The 18,505-nt window shown below is 51.6% G+C and overlaps 1 long non-coding RNA gene across 2 annotated transcripts; it reads left to right on the top strand.

Annotated features, from left to right (window-relative positions):
• The first annotated feature begins 1,053 nt into the window (after positions 1-1,053).
• Positions 1,054-17,248, top strand: LOC102901815. Of its 2 annotated transcripts, XR_006583984.1 has the most exons (4): positions 1,054-1,280; positions 4,598-6,248; positions 10,842-12,887; positions 14,134-17,248. It is a non-coding gene; the product is annotated as an uncharacterized LOC102901815 (long non-coding RNA). The 2 variants fall into 2 exon arrangements; XR_440864.5 differs by lacking the exon at positions 14,134-17,248 and having other exon boundaries at positions 10,842-14,117.
• Positions 17,249-18,505: the final 1,257 nt, after the last annotated feature.

Consider the following 18,505-nt stretch of genomic DNA (forward strand, 5'->3'; position numbering starts at 1 on the left):
GTGTAAGACTTAGGGAAGGTGCTGTTATGGAACATTCAAAGAAAAGGAAGATAATGTTCTTGCCTTCCATCCTGGAAGATAAAACCCTTGCCCTCAATCCTGCAACCAAACAAGAGAGACGTCATTGAGCCTCCAGGGTAAGCCAGGGGCTTCCTAACTATTCTCTTTAGTCCTTCATATTATAAGACAGATGTTTTTTCTGCCTCTTGGCAGAGAAGGAACTACGGGAGCAGAAAAGTGAGATTAAAACCTGGGATTATTCCGATCCACAGCCTAAGGGCTTTCCTCTGTGCACATGACCCCCAATTCAGTTTTTGTGTTCCTCCACACCCCTCACAGGTGGTATGGCCTGCCTCCGGGCACGCTCATTCTGTGATGGAAAGCTCACCACGACTGCAGGCTGACCCAGCAATTCTTTTTTTTATTTTTTTAATGCTCATCTATTTATTTTGAGAGGTGGGGAGGGGCAGAGAGAAAGAGAGGGAGACAGAGAATCCCAAGTAGGCCCCATGCTCAGTGCGGAGCCTGACTTGGGGCTCGATCTCCTGTTCGTGAGATCATGACCTGAGCTGAAATGCAGAGTCGGATGCTTAACTGACTGAGCCACCCAGGCGCCCCCGATTCAGTGATTCTAAAGCGGGCCTGGGAATCTGTATTTGAAAGACGCCTCTGCAGATGGACGGGTTTGGTAACCACCGGAAATGTGCCCTTTCTTTCTCCTGGATCCTGAATCAGTCCCGCAGTGAGAAGTTCGTTTGGAGTTCCACAGTCCTGGGAGTGACCCTGGTTCTACCAGGCACTAGCTGGGTAGCCTTGGGCAAGTCGCCTCACCTCTCTGAGTCTGTTAATTCTTGCCCATGTGAAGGAGGGGGAAACTAAATGAGGACTAGGTACAATGCCTGGCCTGAGCAGGCACTTAGCCCGCTGTCATTGCCATGAATGCTATTGTCACTGCACATATGTGGCCATCAGGTCGCCAGCACACAGGGCCCTCTCGCCTCCCACGTCCAAGGTAGCCTCTCCCTGGTGTTCAGGGCGTTCATGTCATCAACCCCAGCTTCCAACGCCCGCAGTGAACTCCCGTCCCCTCTTGCCAATGCCTCCTGCACACCCGCTCCTCCCACGGGGCCTCCCAGAGCTGACCTCAGCCCAGGCCCTATCAGCTGAGCCCTGGGCAGCATCTCGTCCACACCCCGCAGGGCCTTGGTGGGGCCGGGCAGGGGGCCCTGGCCCCCGTCTGCAGACCAGGCCGCCGAAGCTGCCGCTCACTCGGGTGCAGGGTAAGGAGCACATGGGGTTTGCGGGCCGTGGGGTACCTCGAGGCGGTCACTGCCGCTCTGCGAACGAGGACCTCCACTCTCCCCTCACAGGGCTGCAGAGAGGGATCGGGGGAGGGGTGGGCAGAAAGCACCCGGTCAATGGGAGGTGTCGTTGCCAGTTCCTTCCAGAAGCCTGGTGTCTCCTAGGCCAGGGCGATAGAAGCAGCCTTTCCAATGTAACTCGGGGGAAGGAGACAGACACTTAGTTCGGCACAGTAGTGAGGGTATGAGGGCAGGAAGCTAACTTTCCCGGGGCAAAAGGTCCTGCCACGGGTCCATTTTGAATACTCCCGGTGACCGAGGTCTCCCTACGGACACACGCACGCTCGGCATCAGATCCCGGGAAAGAGTGGAGAGGGTAGATAAGAGAGGGTGTGCGGTGGGGGAGGTATCAGAAAGGGAAGGGTTAAAATGAGCAAGGGGAGACGAGGCAGGGAGGAGAGAGCCCAGGCGGGTCATTCGCCAGACTGAGGGCTGTTGCTGTGATGGGGGCCAGGGGACAAGGAGCAGCTCTCAAACCTCCGCCCCTGGGGGGCTCGGTCCCCCTGAAGCCGTGTTTGCACAAGCTGGTGACAGCACGGTCGTTCTGGAACGGCCCCTCTCATTCTGCCTTCTACCAGCGTGGAGTGAGAATAGCAGTTGCTGACACACAGAGCTTAACTCTGTCAGGCAGTGTTCCGGGAACAACGCATAATAACTCATTTAGCCCCATAACAACAGCCCCAGAGGTGGTCAGGGTCATTAGCACCGTCTTAGACACGAAGAAACTAAGGTACAGAGAGGTTAAGTAACTTGCCCGGGGTCACACAGCCACTAAAGAGTGGAGCTAGGATGTTTGCATCCTCCCTTCTCCCTCCTCCTCGGCACTGGAATGTTCCCTGTCGTGCCTGGCTGCTTCTTGCTGTCCCTGCAGCCTGGAACACAGCTGCTCCACCTCCCTGGAGGACACTTACCCTCCTTTCAGCGACCAGAGCAAGCAGTTGTGTTTTCACAGCAGCAAAAAGTTGGGAACTTCTTAAATGTCCAGCAGTAGGGGTTTATTAAACCGATGGGGACAAACCTATACATTAGAATAGTGTGAAGCAGGACCGCCTGGGTGGCTCCGTCGGTTAAGCGGCCGACTTCGGCTCGGGTCATGATCTCGCGGTTCGTGGGTTCGAGCCCCGCGTGGGGCTCTGTGCTGACAGCTCGGAGCCTGGAGCCCGCTTCGGATTCTGTGTCTCCCTCGGTCTCTGCGCCTCCCCTGCTCGCACTCTGTCTGTCTCTCTCTCTCTCTCTCTCAAGAATAAATCAGCATTAAAAAACAATTATAAAAATAAAAATTAAAAAAAATGCATGCACGCACAGGACGTGTGTGCCCACAGAGAAGCGTACACGAAGAGACATGTGCACACACACAACCCTCCCCCCCCCACCCCGAGAGATGTGTGCACATGCTTATTGGAAGCCGTGTGGCCAAGAAGAAACTACCAGGACCTGGGGAACCAGGACGTTTCTGCTTATTTGTAGCGTGAGCTTAAGAAGACACTTCCCGGGGCGCCTGGGTGGCGCAGTCGGTTAAGCGTCCGACTTCAGCCAGGTCACGATCTCGCGGTCCGTGATTTCGAGCCCCGCGTCAGGCTCTGGGCTGATGGCTTGGAGCCTGTTTCCGATTCTGTGTCTCCCTCTCTCTCTGCCCCTCCCCCGTTCATGCTCTGTCTCTCTCTGTCCCAAAAATAAATAAAAGTTGAAAAAAAAATTAAAAAAAAAAAAAAAGAAGAAGACACTTCCCACGCTGAACCTCGGGTTCCATACTTTTCCCTCGTAGTCATTCCAGCGAACTCCATGCATAAGCATCTGCAAATCAAAGAGCTGGGTTAACCGTAGCATTCTAGATCCGGAAGTCTCCTCCGTGGTCTTGTCCAATCCCGTCCTTATGAAAAGGGAGAGCACAGAGGGACAGTGACTTTTACAAGGTGCCCCAGAGAATCCACGCCAGTCAGAACTAGAATTCGGGTCTCCCGCCTCACCCAGGCAGGATTCTACCCGACATACCACAGAGTTCAGGTGGTGACACGTGTGACCCATCCTGAGGTCCTTCGTACCTCTTCCTGTCACACCTTTCCTTTTGCTTTTGAAACGAATTCAGTACTGCAGACAAAGTATCCGCATTCTGCTAGAGCTGTGGAGGAAAGACCTCAGGGCTGTTGCATGACCCAAAGGCTGCCGGATCTCCGTGGTTACTCCAGTGGCCACTCCCACTCAAGGCAGCGGACGTTGTTGGCGGAAGCTGAGCGGTCTGGGCGCCCGAACAAACAGCTGGCCTCCTATGCTGGCCGTGGTGGTCCCAAAGGCTGTGGCAAGTACTGAGAGGAAAGATTCCCTTCTCAGGAATTTTTGGGGGGAAATAATTGAAGATGAAGGAAAAGATTCATCTGCAAGAATGTTCATCCCAGTGTCATTCGTGACGGCTAAAATAGAGATACAATTTAAATATGCAAAGTTTGGGATAAATCTATCTACGAGGGATCAAATATCCTGTAGCCAGAACACCACGATATATTTGTTTAAGTTTATTTATTCCTTTTGAGGGATAGAGAGTGTGAATGAGGGAGGGGCAGACAGAGAGGGAGAGAGAATCCCAAGCCTACTCCCCACTGCCAGCTCCGAGCCCAACCCAGGGCTCGAACCCAGGAAACCACGAGCTCATGACCTAAACCAAAACCAAGAGTCAGACGCCCAACCAGCTGAGCCACCCAGGCACCCCAAGAATACCGTGCTGTTTTTAAAGATCGCTTTTCCCCTAAGAACACACAATTGCGTATGGAAGTGACCGTGGTGTCTAAGTGGAAAGAGCCTGTTAGGAAGCACTTTCGGAAGAGGTGCCTTAGCACGGAGGTGAGAGGCATGGGTCCTAGAATAAAATAATCTCTGATTATTTCAGGATGGTGGATGGCCCCACCGGCCCCTGTCTGTCTGTGGGGGTCTCTACCGCTTACCAGCTGTGTGACCTTAGGCAAGCTCTTAATCTTTCTGAGCCACAGCTTCCCCATCTAGAAAAGGGGAGCGGTCATGGTACATCCAGCATAAGATCATCTGAAGGATGGGAGAATATGATGTATTTAATTTACTTAGTGCAAAGCCCGGCACAAGGCGAGCATTTGGAAAATCGTAACATATCTATGTATACATGTATCCGCATACACACATACAGTAGGATTGATGTGTGTCTGGTAGGATATACACACAATATTAGAAGTGCATTTCTTGAGGGTTTTTTTTTTCCCTTATCTCTTCAGAGATCAGGGGAAGCAAAAGGTTATTGGAGGAGAAAGGAAAACGTTGCCCCTGATGCCACGTTGCGCAACACAGGAGAATCCTATCAGCGCAGGAGAACCAGGACTGGAACCCAGCCCCCCACATGCCTAGCCTGGCCTGCTTCCTCTGGCCCACCTGTGGGGGTGTGGATGCTGAGGGATGTCAGAGCCCAGGGACGACCACTGTGGGTCTGAAGAGCCCTGGACGGTGTGCATAGAGTAGGCAAGCGAATGAACGGATCTGCCCGGCTGCAGGGAGAATGAGAGCGGAAAACGTAAAGAAGGTGTGAGGGGCTCCATTTTACAGAGGGGGAAAGCGAGGCTCCCAGCGGGAAAGTGGCTTGCCCGAGATCACCTGGCAGTCATCGCCTGAGCCAGGATTTGAATCAAGGCCTGTCGATTTCCAAGGCGGATACTGCTGACACTGATTCTCCTTAAACGATGGAGTCCCACAGAAAGGTGGCTTTGCAGGCACAGTAAAGTACAAAGTCTCCAAGGCTGGTCTGGCTGCCTTGAAGGTCCAGCTGGGTGGCAGGAACTCAAAGGTCGACGGGTGAGATGTTCTTGATTTCTGGAGTCCTTGGGCCCCCCGGGGCTGTTGGCTCTGACTGCCGATAAAAAGACACGGAAACCTCTGTCCCATTGTGACCTGGCTCCCTGTTGTCCTTCTGCAGGAAAGCCAAGTTCTCATAGCCCCTGTACCTCCCAACTGCTTCTAATGAATTCACTGTCCGCCTTGTTTTGTTGTCCCAGACTCAGGCCACCCTGGTTTTGCCTGGTGAGTGGCCTCTTTCAAAGGTGAGCTGGCTCTTCTCTGCCTCGGACAATCAGGCCATTCAAAGGCAGGCCAGCATCTCCACGAGCAGGCCGATGTCCACTGCAGCCCGCAAATGAGTGTGCGGGTAGGCGTGCCTGCACCCCAATGCCTAGGTGTGCATTTTGTACGGGAGGCAGGGCAGGGCGAGAGGAGACAGTCCGAGAGGATGTGGGGGCAGGGGGATTGAAGACCGGGCCTTGGGACAACGTTAACGGCAGCTCTGCCCAAAAGTACACTATTATCAAGTAAGTTGAGAAATGCCGAAAGTTCCATCTCTTCCTTTAAGTTTGTGGTATGGACATCTGTGTGACAAAGGCTCAGAGAAGTCCTGCGGTCAGGAATGTTTGTTGACTTTTAATTGAGAATTGCTGTGGTTTTTTTCTCCTCCCTCTCTCTCGTCCTTCCTTCAACAAATGCTCAAGACATTCCTAACGTCCACCAGGACTGTCTCAAGCGCTGGGGACTCAGCAGTGAACAAAACAAGGCTCCTGCCCCCTTGGGGTTCACTCCAGAGGGAGGAGACTGACGACAAATGTAATATGGAAGCGAGTGGGCGGTGGTTTACACTTTTGAGTATGGAGGTAGGAGAGCCCTTACTGAGAAGGTGATATTTGATCGGAGACGTAGGACAGGTGAGGAAACCCATCAGGCCGACTCATGGGGGAAGAGCATTCCAAGCAGAGGGAACTGCAGGTGCTAAGACCCTGAGGCCTCGGCATGCCTGGTGGGACCCAGGAGCAGCGGGGAGGCCGTCAGCCCCAGCCCACAGGACACATTGTAGCATCTGCCAAAGCAGTTTGAGAAACTGGTGTCCAGGTAAGAACAAGGCTCTAGTCTGAAAGACTTAAGTTTTTATCCCAGCTTCACCCCTCCTCCCAGTCTGTGCAAGTTTAGCGGTGTTGTCACCTTTGAGCCTCAGTTTCCTCATCTGTAAAACAGGGATAATGACTCGCACCAGCCTCAGAGAGCCACGGTCAGGTGCAAAGTCATGCGTGCACGTGCCTTCACTCTGGGCGGCCCGTAGCGAGCCCCCCAGTGCCAGCTCTGATTGTCATCATCGATATTCTTACAGCTGTACGAGGAATCAGCTCACTCCTGATGGAGCCCTCACCTTCTGAGGAGTCTCCCCCCCCCCACCCCCGTAAAGCAGGGGCCTCACAGTAATCCTGCTGCCAGCTGCTTCCGCAGCGGAGAAGGAGAAGGAGAAGGAGGAGGAGGAGGAGGAGGAGGAGGAGGAGGAGGAGGAGAAGGAGGAGGAGAAGGAGAAACAGATCAGAGAGAACTACAGTAGAAACCGAAGATGGATGGCCAGGACATAAGCTCCCCCAGGTCAAAGCCGACTGGCCTGGGAACTTGCAGTGTCTCCTGAGGCCCCGGTGGGCACCTCTATCCCGCTCCGGGCAGCGAGGACTTCTAATACAGCACGGCCAACAGGAATTCAAAGTACTCTCCCTCCCTCCTCCTCCCCAAACACATAAATTTCTCCCTTCCCCCACCAGATGCCTTTTCATTGCAAACCCCCAGGAGTGGTCTCTTTGCTGCTGAGATGTACGATAGTTTATTCAACAGGTATTTTATGAGAGCCTGTTAATGTGCACTCAATGGCATAGGCACTTAGGACATAAGACAATCTCCCTCCCCTTACGGAGCTATCAGGCCAGTGGTTCTCAGAGAATGGTTCCCAGCTGGGAACTTGTGAGAAATGGAAATTCTCAGTCCCACCCCAGCCCTATTGAATCAGAAACTCTGGGGTGGGACCCAGCAATCTGGGCTAAGTCTTCCAGGTGATTCTGATGCAGGCTTAAGCGTGAGTCTAATGGTCTAGAAGAGTGGTTCTCAATAAGGTATATGCACGCACACACACACACACACACACACACACACACACCAGGACATTTGATAATGTCAAGAGATATTTTGGTTATCACAATGTGCATTGGTAGAGACAGCAATGTTTCTAAACATTCTATAATGCACAGGACGCACCCCTCTCCAAAAACAACAAAGAATCATCCAGCCCAAGTGCCAAGGTTGAGAAACCTTGGTCTAGAGGGAGGGAGACAGGAAAACAGATAATGAACACTTACATAACTAAATAAGATCATCTTAGATGACGATAAGTGCTCTGAAGCAAATAATTCAGGGTAATAAGAGAGTGGCCAGTGGTGGTGACAACATTGGGTGACCAGAGGGGGCCTCTCTGAGAAGGTGACTTTTGAGCTGAGATCTGGACAAGAGAGCAAGCTTGGGGAAAAGAAGGTTCCAGGCAAAGGCAACAGGCCTAAAACAGGGAAGAGTTTGATGTGTTGGAGGTTCGGGGAGAAAGCTAAATGATGGGTTCTAAGAACTCACCGTCTCCCCTACCATCCTCCCTCCTCTCCTCCCTCCCCACCTTCCTTCCACAAATATTTATTAAGTACCTACTAGATGCCAGGCCCTGCTGGATAGAATCCCTGGCCAACAGAGCAGAAAAAGAGGAACAGACAGTCCTTGAAACTAGGATGGGAGAGCCCAATGGGGTGTCGGGAATGATCGCACAGCAGCTGGTCTCCAAAGATAAACTACCCTCCCAAAGTTCACACCCTGTGCAGTCCCCTCCCCATGAATCTGGGTTGACTTGTGACTTGATTTTGACCCACAGATGGCTGCAGAAGTCATACCTATAATACCCGAGGCCGGCTCAGAAGCCTGGCAGGTTTCCTCTGGGTCTCTTCAAGTCACTCTTGGGACACCCTCTCTTGGAGCCGAAAGGAAAACACAGTTCCTGTTTCCTCTACCCACAAAGCATTTCTGACATCAGATGCGTAGGTCTTTTCACATCAAGCAATTTTCCAATCTTCGGTGGACACCAACTGGGTGTTCCGCCATTCAACTCGATCCTGTCCCTAGTGTTAGCACATACCCCAAAGGTTGAGGGCTCAGCCCCTAAAGACTGCCCCCCCCCACTTCAGAAGCCAATCTCAAGTTGCAGGTGCTCACCTACACTTCTGACCTACCAGCTATACATCAGGGCTTCCCACAACCCCCTCTCCCGTTTCAATAATTTGCTATAACAGCTCACAAAACTCAGGGAAGCATTTGCTTACATTTATTAAAAAGGATCTTACAAAGGTTACAGATGAACAGCCAAATTAAGAGGTCCAAGGGCTGAGGAAGGGGCACAGAGCTCTCCTGCCCCCTTGAAGCATGTTACCCTCCCAGCACCTCCATTATTCCACCAACCTGGAGACTCTCCGAAGCTTGGCTTGTGGTTTTTATGGAGTTTCATTACATAGCCATGATTGGTTAAATCATTGGCCATTAGTGATTGACTCAAGCCTTCTTCCTCTTCTAGGGGGGACATGACAGAAAGTTCCAACACTCTAATCACCTTGGTTGGTTTCGCTAACAACGAGCCTCCCAACCCCCAGCCTTGGGGAGTTTCCCAAACTTGCCTCATTAACATAAACTCAGGTGTAATTAAAAAGGGATTCTTTCACATAACATGTTTCAGGAGCTAGGGACATAAAGCAAATATTATAGCAAAAGATGCTCCTATCACACTTATCATTGAAGAAGTTATAAGGGTTTCAGGAGCATCTGGCCAAGAGCCAGGGACAAAGACCAAAATATGTATTTATTATTATTTCAAATAACACAGAACCCAACTGCCATGCCATGTTGTCACGTGGGGTGGTGGGGAGGGGGCCACGGGCAGGCTCTGCGTTCCACAGCTTCAGCTATGCCCCAGCCTGCCACCAGCATTAACCGCCAGCCATGTGAGTGTGCCATGTTGGATATTCCAGCCCAGTTGAGCCCCCAGATGACTGGAGCCCCCGGATAGCATCATGTGGAGCAGAAGCCCAGTCAATCCACAGGCCCACGAGAGACCCTAAAACTGTTGTTTCAAGCCACTAAGTTTTGGGAGGGTTGTCATGAGGCAGTAGAGAGGCGAGGCAGGCAGGATTCTGACACTTGTGGGCCCTGCCTTGGGAAGGTACCATAAATGAAAATTCAAACACAGCAGGGCACTGTGTGAGAAAAGCTTGGGGCAAGAAAAAGAAGTTAGGAGATGAGACACTTGGGTCCTGGCCCTGGTTCTTCCACCAACGTGCTGTGTGGCTTTGGGCCTAAATCTCTCTGGGTATCGATGTTCTCTTGACATAGAGCATCTTGGGTCTCATGGTCTCAGAGATGCTGTTCAAACTCTGTCATCCTTGGCTGGTTGGCTTCATTGATGATTTTTGTTAATGTTTACTTGGAGAGGGAGAGAGAGAGAGAGAGAGAGAGAGAGAGAGAGAGAGAGAGAATGAGTGGGGGAGGGGCGGAGAGAGAGAGAATCCAAGCAGGCTCCACACTGTTAGCGCAGAGCCCAATGCAGAGCTCGAACTCGCAACCATGAGATCACAACCTGAGCCAAAACTAAGAGCCGGACACTTAACCGACAGCCACCCAGGCACCCTGCTTCCTTGATGACTTTTAATCAACCTGCATATTCTGCCTCCAAACATTTCCTCATGTTGACCCACTACTGGGATGATCCAAAGGAGTATTCCAGGTCCTTCCATCTGTGCATCCTGCCTAATGGTGCCAACCAATGGCCCATTCCACTAATATTTCCAGAGCAGGGGCTCTCTGGGTCCAGAACACCTGGGTACAAATTCTAGCTCCGTCACCTCCTAGATATGACTTTGGATGAATCTCTTCCCCTCTCTGTGCTTTAGTTTCCTCCTCAGTAAGATAAGAATACATCTTTCACGGGGTACCTGGGTGGCTCAGTCGGTTCAGCGTCCGACTTCGACTCACGTCATGATCTCACAGCTTGTGAGTTCAAGCCCCACGTTGGGCTCTGTGCTGACAGCTCAGAGCCCGGAGCCTGCTTTGGATTCTGTGTCTCCCTCTCTCTCTGCCCCTCCCCCACTCGGTCTGTTTTTCTCTCTCTCTCTCTCTCTCTCTCTCAAAAATAAATAAACATTTTTTTTTAAGTTTAAAAAAGAATACCTCTTGCATAAGAGTATTTTTGCAAACCCTACTGGATGATTCACACGAAACATTTACCCCTGTGCCTGACGCAAGTCAGCTCTTATGCCCTTTCCTTTCCTGTCTCATACATTTGTGCTCCATTGAGCATGTTTAATTTGAGTCTTGTCTCCTGAACTTCTCTCTCCTGATAGGCTGCAGGCTTCTGGAAAGCTTGACTCGAGCTGAAACCCAGACCACAAGATTTAGCACCCTCTGCTACTTTCTCTGGCTGTGGGATCTGGGCATGACGCTTAGCTCTTCTGGGCCTCTGCTTATCAGTAAAGTGGATAGTGGAGATACTATTGGTATCTCCAATAGTAAAGTGAGGTGAGGTCACAAAACCTGCAGATGTGCTGTGAGTCTATATAATGTTCTTTAAAAATTCACACTGATTTTTTTTTTTTACAGACTGGAGGTATTCACACAAGCACTGACTCCTAGGTTCTCTCAGACAAAATCAGGAGGCACATCAGTATGGCAGAGGCTGAGTGGTGGCCATCCCCTTTAGAGAAGGGTCTGTGTTCCCTGGGACGCCCCACCCATACCGGACCTCAAGCCCCTCCAGCTGTACTCATGGATGTCACTTGCCCCGCCCCGAAGGCCATCTGAAGGAGGTGGCCTCTGGGCGCCACTCGCTGTGCTAACACCCTAAAACTCTCTGCCCGCAGTGAGTACGACAGTCATGCTTCCCGGTTTCCCGCTCGGCCCGGCACAGTTCTGGGAACGCAATGGACGCACTGCAGACGTTTGGTCCCCACCCCTCCCCAGCTGCCTGGTGACCTCGGTTACCCTGCAACCCGGGAGGCTTGAGATGCATCCTGCAGGGTGTGCCCTGCCTAAGCCCTGTCCCCATGTGGCCTGCATCCGTGTGGCCAGTGCAACAGAAATCAGGACCTCGTTCAGTTGGGGTGGACCTCAGAAAACCTCAGTCGCCGTGGATACTTCTTTGCGCCCAATTCCAAATTGGCCACTCTGCCCGCTCCCCATCCTCTCACCCCAAACGCAACCCAACGTCACTTGTGGGCAGGAATTCGCCGTCAGCACACAGAGAGGTGGGCAGCATGGACTCCTACCACACAGACTTGGGATGAAACCCAAGCTCTGTAACTCGGTAGCTGCTGCTGTAGCTGTTATTGGTCAGGGCTCTCCAAAGAACCAGAACCAAGAGGGCATGCAGGGATCCATAAGAGGAGATTTATTATGAGAACTGGCTCACGTGATTATGGTGGCCAAGAAGCCCCACAATCTGCCCTCTGCAGGCTGGAGACCCAGGAAAGGGAAAGGTGGTGATATGATTCAGTCGGAGTCTGAAGGCCTGGAGATCAGTGAAGCCAGCTGTGTGAATGCGGCTCTGAGTCTGAAAGGCCAAGGAGCTGGAGCGCTGATGTTCAAGGGCAGGAGACGAGAAGACGGGGGTCCCAGCTCCAGAAGAGAGAGCAAATTCGCCCTTCCTCTGACTTTTTGTTCTGCTCAGGCCCACAGAGGCTTAGATGAAGCCCACCCACATCGGCGAGGGGAACTTCTGTATCTGGTCTACTGATTCAAATATTGATCTCTTACAGAAACACCCTCACAGAGACACCCAGAAATAATGTTTTACCAGCCATCTGGTCATCCCTTAGCCCAGTCAAGGTGATGCCTAAAATCAGACATCATGATGTCTAATGTCTAATCATGACATCCCTAATTCTTCTGAACTTCAGGTTCCTAAAGTGCCAAAGGACAACAGCACTCCCCCCTGCTGCCCACCTTGGAGGGAGGGCTGCCGGCAGGATTAAAGGGGCCAGCCAGGTAATGAACACACGGGAAGTGGTCGCTGTCGGTGTCATCATCTCGGCCACAGGAGGACTTTGTGGCTTGGCATTTCCAAACTAGAAGGGTCTATCTCCCCAGCTCCATCATGAAACCTGTTAGAAACTGGTGGATGTGCCCGGAGTCAAACTGGAACTGGGTGGGAGAAGCCCCGTACAATGCAAACCCCTCACCCCCATGTAGAAGACACCTCTTAATTTTTGCCCCCCGAACATCCGCTTTCTCTTCTAGCAACAGCATCCCAAGTTTCCTTGGGGAAACCACCCCTCCTCCACGCTCAGTCCGTGCAATTCGTCGACTTCGACGCCATCAGCCACCTGGCCAATCAAAGCCCTGACTCCTCCAAGCACAGTGATTGGTTCGTGGTGAGCATGTGATCCAGGCTGGGCCAATAAGAGACCTCTGTGAGTTTTGCCGAGCTCTTGGGAAAGAGGCGCCCTCTTCCTTGTGGGGTGGCTGGGCGGACGGGCCGTGAGCCGGCCGCTGCTGGTGGGCAACTTCACAAGCAGAAAAACAAAACAGACAACCTGCCTGAGAGTGAAGGCAACAGCCAACACAGAAGAAAGCAGAGCCAAAGGGTGCAGGGAGGATGCCTGACAAAGATGCCCAAGCACCTGGATCCAGTCATGACCGAGGCTGCAGGTATCTTTGCCTTGGGACAGTTCCGATATGGCTATTTAATGCCTTTCTACTTCTCCTTCCGCCAATTTGAGTTGTATGTCTGCCGCTTGTAACGAAAGAGCCCCGGGGGCGCCCGGCTGACTCAGTCGGTAGAGCACGCAACTCTTGATCTCAGGGTCATGAGGTCAAGCCCTACATTGGGCGTGGACCCTACTTAAAAAAAAAAAAAAAAGAAAAAAGAAAGAGCCCTAACGCAGTCCAGAAATAAAGTCCGCCACAGACAGAAAGAGTGATTAAACAAATGAACTGGTGAATAAGTCCGTGAATTAATTAATAAAGGGGCAAGGAAACAGATGAGTGAGTGAGTGAGTGAGTGAATGAATGAAGCATTTCAGGAAACATTCCACTAACGTTCTCCAGGCCTCAGATGCCCACCCCTTCCGCTCCTGAAAGGCCTCCTTTATAGCACGGGATTGCGAGGACCCAGCCAGTGGTACTTTGTTGGGGGGGATTTGGCCGTCTGTCTCCCAGGGGTCCAAGTGTTTTAGGTGGGCGAGTCACTTAACCTTTGGATGAGCCTGAGTCTCCTCACCACGAGATGGGGAGAAGAGGTCTTATCTCATAGGGCTGTTGCAATGGTTAGATAATGGAATGCACATGAAAGCACTTAGCACAGAGCCTGGAAAAGTCATTTGATAAGCACCAGCACTGATGGTCCTGGCTGGTACCATGCGTTCGGGCTCAGCTCGTATCTACCTCCATGAAGTCTCCCCTGACTGCCGGAGTCCCCACCAGCCTACCCCTTCAGTGCAGAATCCAAGTTGGCAAGCTTGCTCAAGCTTCAGGCTATCACAGTCCCCAAGGGGAGTGTGCTACACATGCCGATTCCCAGGCCCGCTTTCCGAGAACCTTTGCCAAGCGTCTGCGGTGGGGCCCAGGAATCTTCATTTTCACCAAGTGCCCACACCCAAGGTGATTCTGAAGCAAGTGGCCCACAGACTACGCTTGCAGAAACACTCACTTATCCACCATCCCATTTTACAGATGGGGAAACTGAGGTCCACAGGGGGATACAAGTTGGCCCAAAGCCACATAGCGATTCACTGGCAGAGCCAGGCATGACCCAGAACTTGCGCCTTGTGGACCTGGGCTGGTTGCCTCCTGCCGCACGGGGCTCCTTCTCTGTGGACTGACACTTTCCTAGAGCCTCCGGCATCTGTTTTCCACCATCAAGTTCTCTAATCATTGTCCTGCCTCCTGCCTCCAGAAAACATGTCCGCTCGGGGCCCTGGATCTAGTTAGCGCTCGACAAATATCTGCCGTAGGATGGGCACCACGATACCAGGACCAAGATATTTAGCGGTTTCTTCAGCAAAGGAGCCAGACGACCTAGCCACGGGAGTGATGGAATCTCCGAAATGGCATGAGGAGAGAAAGAGCCATCGTCCCTTGAGGGATCCCGAAATGTAGGTCGCATTTCTCGCGTTTCTTTTTCTGTCTTGAGATAGCCGTAAGGTGACGGAGCTGCCGAATGAGCCAGCTGAACTCTAACCTCCGGCAGGTAGGGCCTGCATTTGCCCTGCTCAGCTGTACTTCCCTGCCTGGCATACAGCAGGTGCTCAATAAGTGGTGAGATAAGGGAAATGGAACTGGGGACCTGCTTCCCATCCTAAGTAGTTCATTTCTTGTCGTGTAGGTGGTCTGTTGGTGGGAATGTTACCCTCCCCGTAATGTTACCGTTCCCTGTCGCCCTCCTGGCTCCCCGTCCCCTCCTTCCAGCTTGGAGCAGGGTTGGGGGGAGGGCACGGAGGCCCGAGAGATGGTCCTGGTCCCTGCTCTTGGACCATTTTCTCCAGCGTCATGTATCTGCGGGCCGGAGGGTGGGGTGGGGAGAAGATTTCTGCCGAACTCGCTTCTGCACAGCCGGGGTGTGCCGTCACCCCCAGCTGCCTACCCTTCCTCCATCGGCGCTTTGGCGCTGTGGCCCTGGCTCAGCCAGGACTGGATTTGATTGATTCTTTATGGCCTGCGGATTCGATGCCTGAGCTGAACACATGTGGAAGACAAGCCAGGGTGGAGGTGGGGGAGAAGAGAGGCAAGGGGGAGCAGTGTGGGCCAGACCCCAAGTCTTGCAAGACACAGAGCTTCCCCAGGTCTGGCCCGGATCACGACCTACATGCCAGCCGCACCCACATGCCGATGACTCTGGTTTCTAGAATTGTCCTGAACCTCATTTCCCAGCAATATCCGATCGAATGGGAATGTCCAAGGCCAGGCCCTTCAGATGGGACGAGTCCGGGCCAAACGTCCTCCCAAAAAAATGTGATGTGAGCAGTGTTCATCTGTTATTGATTGGGAGGCTGTGAGCTTTGCTTCCAAAATCTCCAATAAAACTGGCTTGGAGGAGAATTTCCTGGATCCCCGGTAAGTGGATAAAGATGTTCCAGAAGTCCAGAGTGGTGCTGGTGGGGAAGCTCACACACCACGTCCAGTTGGTTTTCCCCTTTGTTACTTAATGAAGAACAGAAAGCCTTCAGCCCAACCTCTCTGCCTCCAGAGACGGCTCCCTTCTCCCTTTGAGTTAATTTCCGGTTGGAGGCAGGAGCCTGCTCAGCCTCAGGGCCCCTGGGAATCTGCCCTCTTCTCCTTTGGGTTGGGGGCTGGGGTTAGCTCATTCCTCTGGACATCCCGTGGGAGGGCTCTTGCACCTATGGGTGGTACTGGGAGAGTAGGGGGTCTCTAGGGAGTATGGTGGAGCATTTGGGGAGCTGGGCTCCATTGTTGAGGCAACCTTACAGAGAATTCACCTTCCAGAGCCTCAGTTTCCTCACCTGCGAAATGGGTGTCATCTCAGCCTCGGCCTCATGGGGGTTGTTGACAGGAGTCGCCAAGAGGACGTATGCAACGCGCTTTACCCAGGGCCTGGCGCACAGCAAGTACTCGATTAGCACGGGTTCTTATCACTATTATTCCCTGACGTCAGCAGCTGGGATTCTGCTGACTTCATGGCGAGTCCCAGAGACGCCCAGAGCGATGGAATCACCCCCTTCCCTGTACTTCTCCTTCCCGTCCTCCACCCCCCACCACATTCTCTTGGGCCGTGGGATGGAAGGATGAGGACAGGCAATCTGAGTCAGAGCGCTTGTCATCTGGGTGGGGGGAATGGGGGGTGGGCCAGGAGCCGGAAAACCTCAGCCAGAGCCAGGGTGCGGCCGGGGAGGTCAGCCCTTGGCTCGGTGTCTCCACCGTATGGTGCAAAGATGCCGGAGCAGACGCCCACCTCCAGCATCACTGATCTAGGCCTCCCTCAGCCCTCGCAGCTGGCCAGGAAGGAGCGCCCTACTTGTGGCCTTTGCCCCCCGGGGAACCTATACGACTGTGGGCCCCGCATGCCTCGTCTCCCAGATGGGAAGATTGAATTTGGCTTCGCGCACCTCAAAGGGATGTCGTGCAGCTCAGTACAGGGCTCGGGGAACTGAGCGGACAGTCTAACCAGGAGCTGGGCGAACACGGGACGGATTCACACCAACGTGGCAAAGGCTCAGAAAACTGAATTAGGACCCGAACCACTGCCCACAGGAGCCGAGCAGAACTCTCGGTCTGAATCGAGCCGGGTTATCTGGGTGCTCCGAGGAAAACCTCAGTGTTCTCCAAAGACAGTAACAATCCAGAATCTGTGTGGCATAACATCATATGGCTCAGGGTGCAATAATCCAAAATTATCAGCATACTAAGAGCCATGAAAATATGAAAACTCTTAACCTGATAAGGGGCATCTATGAAAAAATCTAGAGCTAACGGCACACTTAATGACGAAAGATTGAATGCTGTCTCCTGCGAGCTGTATCTTGCACCATATAAAAATGAAATAAAAATGGATCATATACCTAAATATAACACATAAAAACATAAAAGTTCTAGATGAAAAGATAGGAGGAAGTCTTTGTGATCTTGGGGTAGGCCAAGATTTCTTGGATTCGGCACCAAAAACACTTATCTATAAAAGAAGAAATGGGCGAACTGAACTCTATCGAAATTAAGAACTTATGGTTTTTGAAAGACTCGGTTAAGAAAATGAAAAGATAAGGCACAGACCGAGAGAAGCCATTTGCAAATCGCATATCTGTTAAGAGACTTGCGTCTGGAACATATAAGAAATTTTCAAAAATAGCAAGAGAACAAACAACCCAATTAAAAGAAATGGGCAAGAGAGTTGAACAAACATTTCACCAAAGAAGCTATGTGGATGGCAGACGAGCACATGGAAAACGTTCAAAATAACTAATCAAAAAGAACAGATATTAAAACCACAGTGAGGGGCGCCTGGGTGGCTCAGTCGGTTAAGCGTCCGACTTCAGCTCAGGTCACGATCTCACACTTCGTGAGTTCAAGCCCCGCGTCAGGCTCTGGGCTGATGGCTCGGAGCCTGGAGCCTGCTTCTGATTCTGTGTCTCCCTCTCTCTCTGCCCCTCCCCCGTTCATGCTCTGTCTCTCTCTGTCCCAAAAATAAATAAACGTTGAAAAAATAAATAAATAAATAAATAAATAAATAAATAAATAAATATTATCTCTCTCAAAATAAATAAGTAAATAAACATTTAAGAAAAAGACGGCCGACCATACCAAGTATTGATGAAGACAGAACTCTCAAGAACTGCTGGTGGAAATGAAAAATGGAATATAACCACTTTGAAAAATAGCTTGGCAGTTTTCTGTTAATTTCACATGTACCTAGCCATTCCCCGCCCTAGGTACTTCTAGAACACACGCTGTGCGACTCTATGTAAAACCCTAGGAAGTGCAAACAATTTATAGCGACAGATGCAGATTAGTGGTTTGGGGGATAGAAGGAAATGCTTCTTATCCCCGTTATGGTGATGGTTTCCTGGCTGTATACGTGTGTCAAAACAGACCAAGATGATACCCTTGAAATATGTGTGGGTTATTGCACTTCAGACTTAATGAAGTTGGGGACAAAAAGGAATAGTCTTCTTCCTGTGCTAATATTAAATGCCCGTTCATAGGTCGCCCTGGTTGTCCCATGAGCCACCCAGGCCTCCCTCTCTGGGAAGTACTCCTTGAAGTAAAGTGTCCAACTCACGTGACCTGCGACTTCCCACAGTCGGTGAGTCAGAGGATGCAGACATAAAGCACGAGCTGTAACGCCACTGTGAATTTAATTTGAACTGTAAGAGAAGTAAAAGCCAAGAGTTATGGGAGCACTGAGGGGGAACAAATTCTCTCCTCGCCCCGAAAGCAGACCCTGAAGCAGAGGGCTCATGTGTTATCACTTTGTAGGGGGATAGAATCCCAGTGAGATGGCTAATTTTATTTGCCAATTTTACTGGGTCGCGAGATGCTCAGATATTTGGTTAAACACTTCGGGGGGGGGGGTGTCTGTGAGGGCGTTTCCAGAAGATGTGAATGTTTGGGTTGGTGGACTGGATAAAGCAGATGGCCCTCCCCGGTGTAAGTGGGCATCATCCAATCCATTAAGGGGCTCAACAGAACTAAAAGGCAAAGGAAGTTGAATTTTCTCTCTCTCTACCCGACTGCTTGAGCTAACCCGTTGGCCTTCTTCTGCCCTTGATCTCAGACTCATACCATCAGTATTCCTGGTTGCCAGGCCTTCGGACACC

Source organism: Felis catus, chromosome C1 (genome assembly GCF_018350175.1).
Source record: "Felis catus isolate Fca126 chromosome C1, F.catus_Fca126_mat1.0, whole genome shotgun sequence".
NCBI lineage: Eukaryota > Metazoa > Chordata > Mammalia > Carnivora > Felidae > Felis > Felis catus.